This window comes from Centrocercus urophasianus, unplaced genomic scaffold (assembly GCF_019232065.1).
Source record: "Centrocercus urophasianus isolate 14NV4802_14NV808 unplaced genomic scaffold, USGS_Curo_1.0 seq_14, whole genome shotgun sequence".
NCBI classification, from domain to species: domain Eukaryota; kingdom Metazoa; phylum Chordata; class Aves; order Galliformes; family Phasianidae; genus Centrocercus; species Centrocercus urophasianus.
The window spans coordinates 7,317,741-7,327,188 of NW_024884586.1; the positions used below are offsets into that span (position 1 = coordinate 7,317,741).

A 9,448-nucleotide genomic window follows, 5' to 3' on the forward strand; every position below is an offset into this window, starting at 1 on the left:
TGTGAGTCAGACCCAATGGGCCGGGAGGTCTCTCTGCCAGGCCAGATCACAGATGCACTCTGGCCCTTTGTACCCACATCCTGCAAGTACGAGGTGTCTGGGGATCCTGCCCCTCTCGCTTACCAGAACAGTTGTTTTTAAACAGCACAGGAGAATGGGCATGCACACCATCAGTGACTTGTGATCTTCTCCAGGCCTTCGGCAGAGAAATTACCTCGCAATTTGGCAAACCTCAGCAGATGCACAAGAGGCCAGCTGGGGTGAAGAGTCGACGGGTCCAGGAGTGCGGGGGCCTCCTCATCCCTCCGGCAAGGCCGCCTGCCTTGTGTTGAAAAGGAAGGGAACCTTTGCCCCTTCTTCTCAGTCCGCAGGAGCATCTGTAGGACTGAAACCAATCAAAGCCAGCTGTGCAAAATGAAGGGAGGGCGGGGAAACACTGATTATTATGACTAGGAAAAACACTATTAAAAAAAAATAAAGAAAAGAGAAAAACTGATCCCATATGGGAGGCAAATGAAATGCAAATGCAAAACAGGCCGTTACGCAGTGTCTGTTGTAAGGCTGCTGCATCGGGGGCTGCCTTCATGTGTCGAGATGCTGTGCCTCTGGGACCTCCGAAGATGCCCCTCTGCTCTGTCGCGTGGTTAACAATACTTTGGACCATGCAGGGCTGTGACCAGCACCAGGGCTGTTGATCAGCAGCCCTTGCTGACTGACCAGGAAACTGTTTGACTCCCTGACAGGCACACATGGAGAATAACCTCAAGTCTGCCAGACCTCATCATTCCATCAGCCCTCTTCTGCCTCAGCCGATTATTCCAGGCAATTTCGCTGCTGGCTTCTCACTCCTCTTGAGATGAGTTATTGCCCTCCTCCACTCCCACTGGGTCGCCCACACGGCTGCCCTTTTGTCATTCCGCTTCTCGCTGTGCACTTCCCCTTCTTCATCAGATCATCTCCATCACCCGCTCCATCTGCCCACCCAACATGTGCCCTTCAAGCTGTTCCTGAGCAACAGCCAAACCCCTACAGCCAGGCTCCCCGGGGCAGTCTTCAGCAACAAGGAGGCTTTTGGGGCGCAGGCAGCAAGCACAGTCCGAGCTCAGCCCCCTTCTACACTCCCCAGCAGTGAATGAAATTCTCACCTTGTGCCAGCCATATTCCCAGACTCACTCTCAATGTTCCTGGATCAACAGGGCTGAAAGCCAGCTCTCTTTTTCTTCTCATTCCTCAGCTGTTTCTTCCACTGCTCTCGAGGCACAAGGACAGCCTGTGCAATGGGCGCTTGCTTTGTTGATGGTGCTGGTGATCATTCATCCATAGACGGAAAAACTGGAGGATAGCAATATGACTTCTCATGTCTGTGGGCTGTGCTCCCAAGAGAAATAAGACACCAGATCTTAAGGGACAGATGGTTAAAGGGTGGCTCAGTCTGCCCTGCTCTTGTGATTCTGTCAAAGATTCACAGTCTTTGGTAGAGTGATTTTTGTTTTTAAGAGATTCCTGCTCATATGTATGTCTCAATGTCTATTTAATAGACAAATAAAGTAATTTCTCACCTATAATGCAGAGAAAATATAGAAAAATCTTGACTCAGAATTCAATTCACAGAAAGAGAATGGAGACCCTTAAATAAAATCCAAAGGAAATCCTCCCTTTACATTTCTGGAGTCCAACTCAGCTATAGTAAGACCCCTGTATCTGCTTATATGAAGGCAGAAGATACTTCAGTCATCCAGATGTACTGCTCTATAGACATTCCCACATCTGGCTTCTTCATCCACTCTGTGCCAGGACCTGAGCAACTTGTACCTGCTTTTTGAATACTTTCAAAGCACTTATCTTTGGTGTGTGGGTTTGGGGAAGAAGCAGGAAGAGAGGGCGAGTGCTTAAAGACATTACACTTCTCAGTATTAGAGTGTTCCACAACATGCCCAGAGCCACAGCCAAATGCATTAGACCACAGCACTCCCAGATCCTACTCAAGAGTCTTCATAATTCCTTTTTACAGGCCAAGAAAAACAGAGCAAGCAGAAAACAAATAACAGTGAGCAAGCAGGAGTATTTGTCCCTTACTACAATGGCCTTAAGCAATCAGAGAGGTAGGGCTGATGAACCTTTAATTACTTGTGCAATAAGGACCTCTGCTTCCAGCATTCCTTGGCAGCCAGGAAGTGGCTGGAGCAGTCAGGGACCTGTTATGTTCTTCTCTCCCCAGGCCTGAAATCAATACAAAGGCCCCTCACCCAGCTGGTCGTGAGTTTCAAGATACATTCTGCACAGAGGTTGTTTATAGTTATTAAAAACAGCAAAAAGAAAATGCAGTAAAAATAAACAGCTCTTTTATTGAGGAGCTGTTACTGAACAGAATGTCTCTGCAGCTAAGGTGTTCAAAGCTCCCACACTACTTCTTCCCAACAGTCCAAAGAGATACAAAAAATATAAATAAAAGGAAACTAGAAAGCCAGACTTCAACCTCAGTATATTGATATTTTGTGTAGTGCAACATCACCAACCATAGAGGGAATGGAGGGGACGCTTTTCACTATGGACCCCTAAATGGTAGCCAAACAGCAGGGGTGTTGGGGAAGTGACCATCCTTGAATAATTTCTACAACACAAAGCCAAGGCAGAAGAAGAGATTAAGGAACTGATCCAAGCTCAGCTGAGTAGTCTATAAGGGAAGCTGACTCTCCTGATTCACAAGCCACAAAAATGACCTTTCCTTCCAGGGAAGGGTGTGCACAATTGGCAGCTGAAGAATACAGAAGGTGTTACACCTTACACAGTCAAACACACAGCTAGACATTCTCCAGGTAAGCCAGCTGCCAAACTTGCCATCTTTCCCAAGCTCTGTCTTGGCTGGTATTCTGAAACATGACAGAGGCTGATCCAGAGGTCAGAAAAAGAAACCCTGCGAGAGACAGCTCACTGGCTATTTTGTTTCCCAATGAAACAAGTCTTTTCCTATCCCCACTTCCATCTGCTGGAGTCGGCTTATGGCCTGACACATGTGACACTGACGACTTCCCATAATTCTTGTTCTTTTAATATTATTACTATTAGTTCTTTGATAACTTGGTTATCCACAGAAACAGCCAGAGTGTGTCTGCATGCAGCAATTCTTGGCCTTGACATTTTGTGGCAAAGAATTGCACAACACTAAACAACTCAATGTCAAGTGAAAATAATTCTGTAACAGAGTCTATCTTGCCCTCTCTTTTGTTTCTTTGACACTCCTCACTCACAAACATGGTAAAGTGAGATATTTCTTGATAGTCCATCTCTAATCACATTCCCTCACATTCTTCCCTTCACTAGAATGATAATTTCTGGGCTTTTCAATCACTTTTCACAATAGGACTTATTTAGTTTCCTCAACCACAGTCACAGCTGGTTCTTCAACACCCTTTCCATTTGGCTGCACACAACATGGTGTGTCCTTTACAACACAGAAATATGTTCCAGGACATCAGGCAATTTTCTTATTGGTTAAAACAGGAAACAGACAAAAGAATCACAGACTGTCAACTCAAAAGCAGACAAAATCCTTCTGCCAATCAGCATTTTATCCTTTCTGCTGTGCACCAAGGCTGTAGAGAAGAACAGACCAGTGCTAGAAAAAAGGTGCTTCAAAAACAAGACTGAAGTTACAGGCAGACCCATCTGTTTCTGGTATTTTATAAGCCAAAAAAGGGTAAGAAAACTACAAATGGCAGAACACAGTATTACTCTCAAGTCTGTTCCATTTGAATTATCCATCATTTTCATCAGGAATTCTTACTGCAGTAAGCTGTCCACTTCATGAGCTCTCGGTGCTTAGAACTGAGATGCAAATCCATGCAAAAGAAGCATCCCAGGGGACATTTCCATTTGTCAACCTAATGACATTCATCTCCATTGCATAGCACCCTTAGTTTTCTCCTTATTGTCCTTTTCAAGTTACTCCTATAGTCGTAAGGAAGGGTGGCTAGACAAAACTGCCTCAACCATTGAGATGCCAGCTGACAAGAAGTAAGCAGAGCAATGCAGACCTGCATTTCCTTTCCTCCAGTTGGGACACATTCTATTAAGACCACCTGCAGAAATTGAGGCATTCAGAAGTTGACTGAATCATGCAATGCACAGCTCTGGAAAAATCCCCTTCAAAGCACTACAATGCTAGACCAAAGGGCTGAGTTGGGCTTATCTGTAGGAGGTTCTTAATGGCACAGCTGAATTCACCTCAGTGTTCAGGGCCAAATTCATTCAGAAGGGTTAACAGGAAGGTGGTGAGACTGAGTTTGAAAGCAACCTGCCACTAAAGACCCCACAAGCAGATGGGATGGATGTTACACACTGCAGAACAGGCAGTAGATACTCAGAGCCTTAATATCTGGTCAAAGGGCTTCTCAGTCCCCTTCACGCAACCCTGTAGAGATTTGCCCGTGGGCCCTTAACCTTTGAAGCCGTGACAGAACCAACAGCAATACCAACCCAACATGGACCGGGCAAAGAAGCAAACGAAACAACCCACAGACTCCCTCAGTAGTGTTTCATAAGGCCTGGAAAGTTCCTCCCCTTCTCCTCCCCTAGCCCCTTCCATAAAAGCTTTGCATGCAGAGCAACGTCTCTCGGGTCCCTCATTCTCTTGAGCAAAGTAAACAGACCTCCCGTGCAGCAACAAATGAACAACAAACAAACAGAGGGAGAAGAAAGAAGAAGAAGAAAAAAAAAAATCTCACTGCCAACGTGGAGATCTTTTCAGTATGCTAAATTTTTCCAAAAAAATAGAAAATAAGAAAAAAAATTAAATGTACAAGCTATGCCCCAAGGGTGACCCTGCACAAAGCTTTCTGGCAGTTCCAATGTCCTCCAGTTCCCTGCACAACACCGCAGCCACCTCGCCTTTCCCCAGGCTCTCCCCCCGATGCACGCGCACACATACAGAGCCCAAAGAATCCTGGCACCCAGACGACTGTTTCTTTTTCAAGCATGCCAAAACAAGCTAAGCTCCTAAATCCCTTTTAGAATCTGGCCTTGTGTGGAAATCTGTTTGCCTCCATCCTATGTTTATTTTCTTTTGTTTTCAGGTTTGTTAGCCCAAGGGCAAATGTTGTTTCTAGCACCAGTTTTGGTTGTTGGGTGTTTTTTGTTTTTTTTTTTTTGGTATTTATCTTTCAATCAAGTGTTCCTCCTTGCAGGGATAAACAGGATGTTTAGAGACTCTGGGTATGATGACCAGTCTTTGACAGCTGTTGTGACACACCACACACTGGGTTTGCCATGTGTGCAAGCATTGGCACAGCTCGGTCTGCAGCAGTCTCTGTTGGAGGAAAGGGACTGTTTGACCTAGGAGGCCCTTCACCGGCTCTGCATTTTCAGCACAGGCTCATTGGAAATGCACCATGCGATCCAGAACAACTCCCTGGCCTCTCCCTCCCTTAATAAGGTTCTCACTTGCCCACTCCACAGTCATTTAGTTTCCAGAATACTCACTTTGCTTTGCTGCACCTTTGCCTGCTATGCTAAAGTATGCTTTGCCTCTCAGTAATTATTTTTTTCAAGGTACGTTCGAATGGACAACAGTAAAAATGCTTCTAAACCACATTGATTCCACAGAGGGAGCTTCCCCAGCCTTTTTTTAGAAAAGGACTTTTTCCAAGCCTTGAATCACTGACACTGGTCTGACTCTTCAACCCAAAACTTTGGAAAAATGAAGCACTGATGGCATTATGTAAGGACCAGATCCTAAGACCTATGTGCCTAGAATACTACATGTGGCCTAATGATGCTTTCTGAACTACTGGCCACCACAGAAGAAAATGCAATGCCTCCAAAGTTGTAATCGCTTTCCATTCATTGCACTTGCTAACAGCTGAAGGCAGAAAAGGTTAAGAAACTGATAATTAGTTACTTTTTGAAACGAAAACAATCAGTTTTGCAGCAGACTCGAGGCCACAGAATAAACAACGAGATACCTCATGAGTTCTACAAGCTGGGTGTGCCCACAACAGCAGCACACACTTTGATAAGCCATACTATATACAAGGAGTAAATTCTGTCTAAACAGCCATAAGTCACTCTAAAAGAAATGTCTCATCCTAGGATATCATCTCAGCTATTCTAAAGCCTTTCCCATTTAAAGAAAATAATATTTATAAGAATTACCTCTCTTCTCCACAAACACATGAATCTTAAACAGTAATGGTCATTTTTCCCTATTACAACCACTTTAAGAAATTCACAGGTCAGATGACAATACGGTGCTTGGGCCCAACTTATTTAAAGAAATATAATTCGGCCTGCGATGCTTGTCAAGTTCAAGCCTTGAAATCCATGCCAGGTATGGAAACTGCAATTTTCTAGCCCATACACAGAAACTACTGCATGAAATTTTATGGTCTGTGTTATTCAGGAGGTCAAAAAGGATTATCACAATGCTGCTTTTTAGCCGTGGTACCAAAGAGCACTGGCACATAAGCCAAGGCTCATGTCTGGAAAGACATTCTCAAAGAACTGTTTTAAACTGGACTCTGAGCAGACCTTGAACTCTATTTCAGGAGAAAGCAGAATTGTCAATACAAGAGTTTGATGGCTTTCAGCCCTTCTAGCAAACATAGTGCTTGTTTTGTGCACCCTGCCTGATTCACACAGTAAGCAGACATCCCCCACCCAACCCTTACCTCTCTCTTCAAGCCAATGAACAGGCAACTGCTGAAAAAGCAGCAGTCTGTCTCACAGATTTTTTCATACAGTTGAGATAACCTGAACAGATCAGGTGTTTTCCACTTATGAACACTTTCCCACAGCAAGACAACTTTGGATCAAGCAAGCACAATTTTCCCACTGTTTCATCCATTCAAATATTTAGCAACAGTGGGACAACAGTGGATCAGACTGTTGAATACTCTTCTTTCGGCAGATGTGTAATTAGGGAGTCCCAGTATGGAAGCAGACATCTGAAGCTCCAGATTACCCATTCCCAATCTTATCTGTCCACAAAAGTGAGCCATTTACCCTCCCTCCTACTTGGTTTTCCACTATACAGAGCTATTTGCTATGGAATATTTGCTAGATACACCATGAAGTTGTATTTGCTTCATTTCTATTGTTTATTTTACTTAGCCTTTTCTCTTAACCATTAAGTAGCCTAACAGAGAAGGGACGATGCACAAAGACCATAAAACTAGCCACTTATCTGCAGGATACACTTCATCTTTGACACAGCATGGCTTAAACACAGAAAATGGAACTCTGAGACTAACCACTTACCAGCTGAACTGCACTATATGCCTTCCTAGTTCAATCTCTTGAAGAGAAACATTTCCATTCTCTGAGGTCATGTAGCGAGGCTCAGATGACAAATGGTTAGAACAGACTGGGGTTCTGTCACCTGCACACAACCCCTCTTTTTTACATGATCTACAAGGAACCTATCTTTAGCACCCAACTGAGCAAGAGCTACAGTGCAAAACGCATTTCAAAGCTATAATGTCAAAGAAGTCACTTTACGAAGCCACTGTCTCTGCAATTCATTTTGGTTTGATGTAAAAAAATAATACAAGTAAACAAAAAGCAATTGTGTGTTCCCTCTGAAGCGTTAATGGTATGGTTGCAACAGATCTCATCATAGCTGGGTGCCTTTCTCCACCTAGAGTGGCCTACGCAGGCAATTGCGCATCTGCTGACTGTTCCAGCACGTTGCTCTCTTCGGGGGGTTGTACACGTACAAAGGGGAAACGTCTCCCCTTGACATCAGAGAAGCCAGCAGCTGCAGAGCTGTGCACGCCAAGTGGGGGATGTGGCTTCTCCTGCACTAAAGCTTCAACCAAGTCTTTACTTTGGTCCTTGGAGAAGTTATTCATGTGTACTCGGAACTCTTGGCCACAGGTATGGCTACTGACATTGCCAAGGACAGCTTGACACCGCTGAAAGCAGGCTACATGTGACCTCACAGGATTTGCTGATCCCTTGCATCATCCAGAACATCAAGATGTGCTGGAATGAGCACGATTTAATCAACACAACTACATAATTCTGAGACCTCACTGTCTTTGCTTCACCACTCATCTTCTATGTTTCTTTGTTCCTGAAAGAAACTCTGACTTCACGTACAAGTGTTACCTCCATTACTTTCTAACCTACCTGTACAGTGCAGGGGACAGGATTTGTGAAACACTACGTATATGAAGATCTAGCACCTCCTCTGAAACACTAGTCAACAAGGGACTAGGAAAGATTTGGCACCTTTACAGTCACACTTCCTTGGGAAAACTGAGCATTAAAGCAAATGGGACTTCGAATTTTATTTTTTTTTTAACCTTACCTTAATTTCACAGGTACACTGTTTTAGAGGAAGCTGGTAACATAAGTTCTCTCTCTTAAGTTGCTTGAGTATCTGCCATAATTTGGTTGTAGCAACTTCATATAGATATGGGTACACTCATCTATTTCTTCCCTTTCGTGCCACTCCAGTCAGAAACCTGTTTTGAACATGAGCTAAAAATTAATCATCCATGGAGAAATCAGTGTAGCAAAGCATGGTAGACCTGCCCTGTAACATTTCATGCTCACTCAGCCTAGTGCATATTTGGTACTGCAAATAAACTCCTCTCAGCCTAAGTTCTCAATGCCAATACAGAAGCTGGTGACTCTCCTGAGGACCACAACACAGAAAGTAGAGAGCCTGGTGGTTAATATCTCAATTTGCTGTTACACCTAACACATGGCATACACCCTCACTTATCCAGAACTACCACATACCTGTCTGTTCACTTGCTCAAGGCTGACCAATCAGCTAGGAAGTTATATGGCAGCACTAGATGAATTCTTGTCATTTCACTGTCATGTTGGTAAAGATGGAGTTACCTAAATTGGAATCTAACACAAAGGAAAATGATGAAAAAAAACCAGCAAACTTTGTGATACTATAGAGTAGGAGCAAAGATTCAGACCCAGAATGGATCAACTTCAAAGTGAGGTGGAAGTTTGAAAACAAGCCCATTAATTAAAAAAAAAAAAAAAAAAGTAAGAGGGGAAGGGGGGAATGCTAGGAAAACTATATGCAGCAGAAGAGAGACCCTTTTACCTAGACAAATTCAGCCCTCACACTTCAAAACTGCAGGCCAGTTCCCAATTTAACCTGAAGTTTTACATGTCACTACAAAACTCTGGAAGTGTTGGCTTTGCAGATATGCCAAACACAAACACTTTTTTTCAGTGAACTCAGTACTTTTCCACATCTACTATTGTAACTCTCCTGGCAGGCTACGAGTAGCAAATCCTCCTTTATCTCCCTCTTCTCAGAGAGCATCTCTCTTTTTAACACAGTTTTCTCACACACAATCCCCCTTGGATGCTACATAAAGATGGGGGTGGGAGAAACACCGAAGCTGTAAGCAACAGACTGTTGTGCAGAGAGAATGTAGCCGGGGGAAAGAGGCAACTAACGAACAGAAGGGGGTGC

General features: G+C 43.9%; 1 long non-coding RNA gene across 1 annotated transcript; it reads right to left on the reverse strand.

The window, feature by feature from the left end:
* Positions 1–558: 558 nt before the first annotated feature.
* LOC122157946 lies at positions 559–9,437 on the reverse strand. The gene is made up of 3 exons (XR_006168080.1): positions 8,746–9,437; positions 8,309–8,465; positions 559–1,368 (listed from the first exon to the last, which is right to left on the reverse strand). It is a non-coding gene; the product is annotated as an uncharacterized LOC122157946 (long non-coding RNA).
* Between the last annotated feature and the right edge of the window lie 11 nt (positions 9,438–9,448).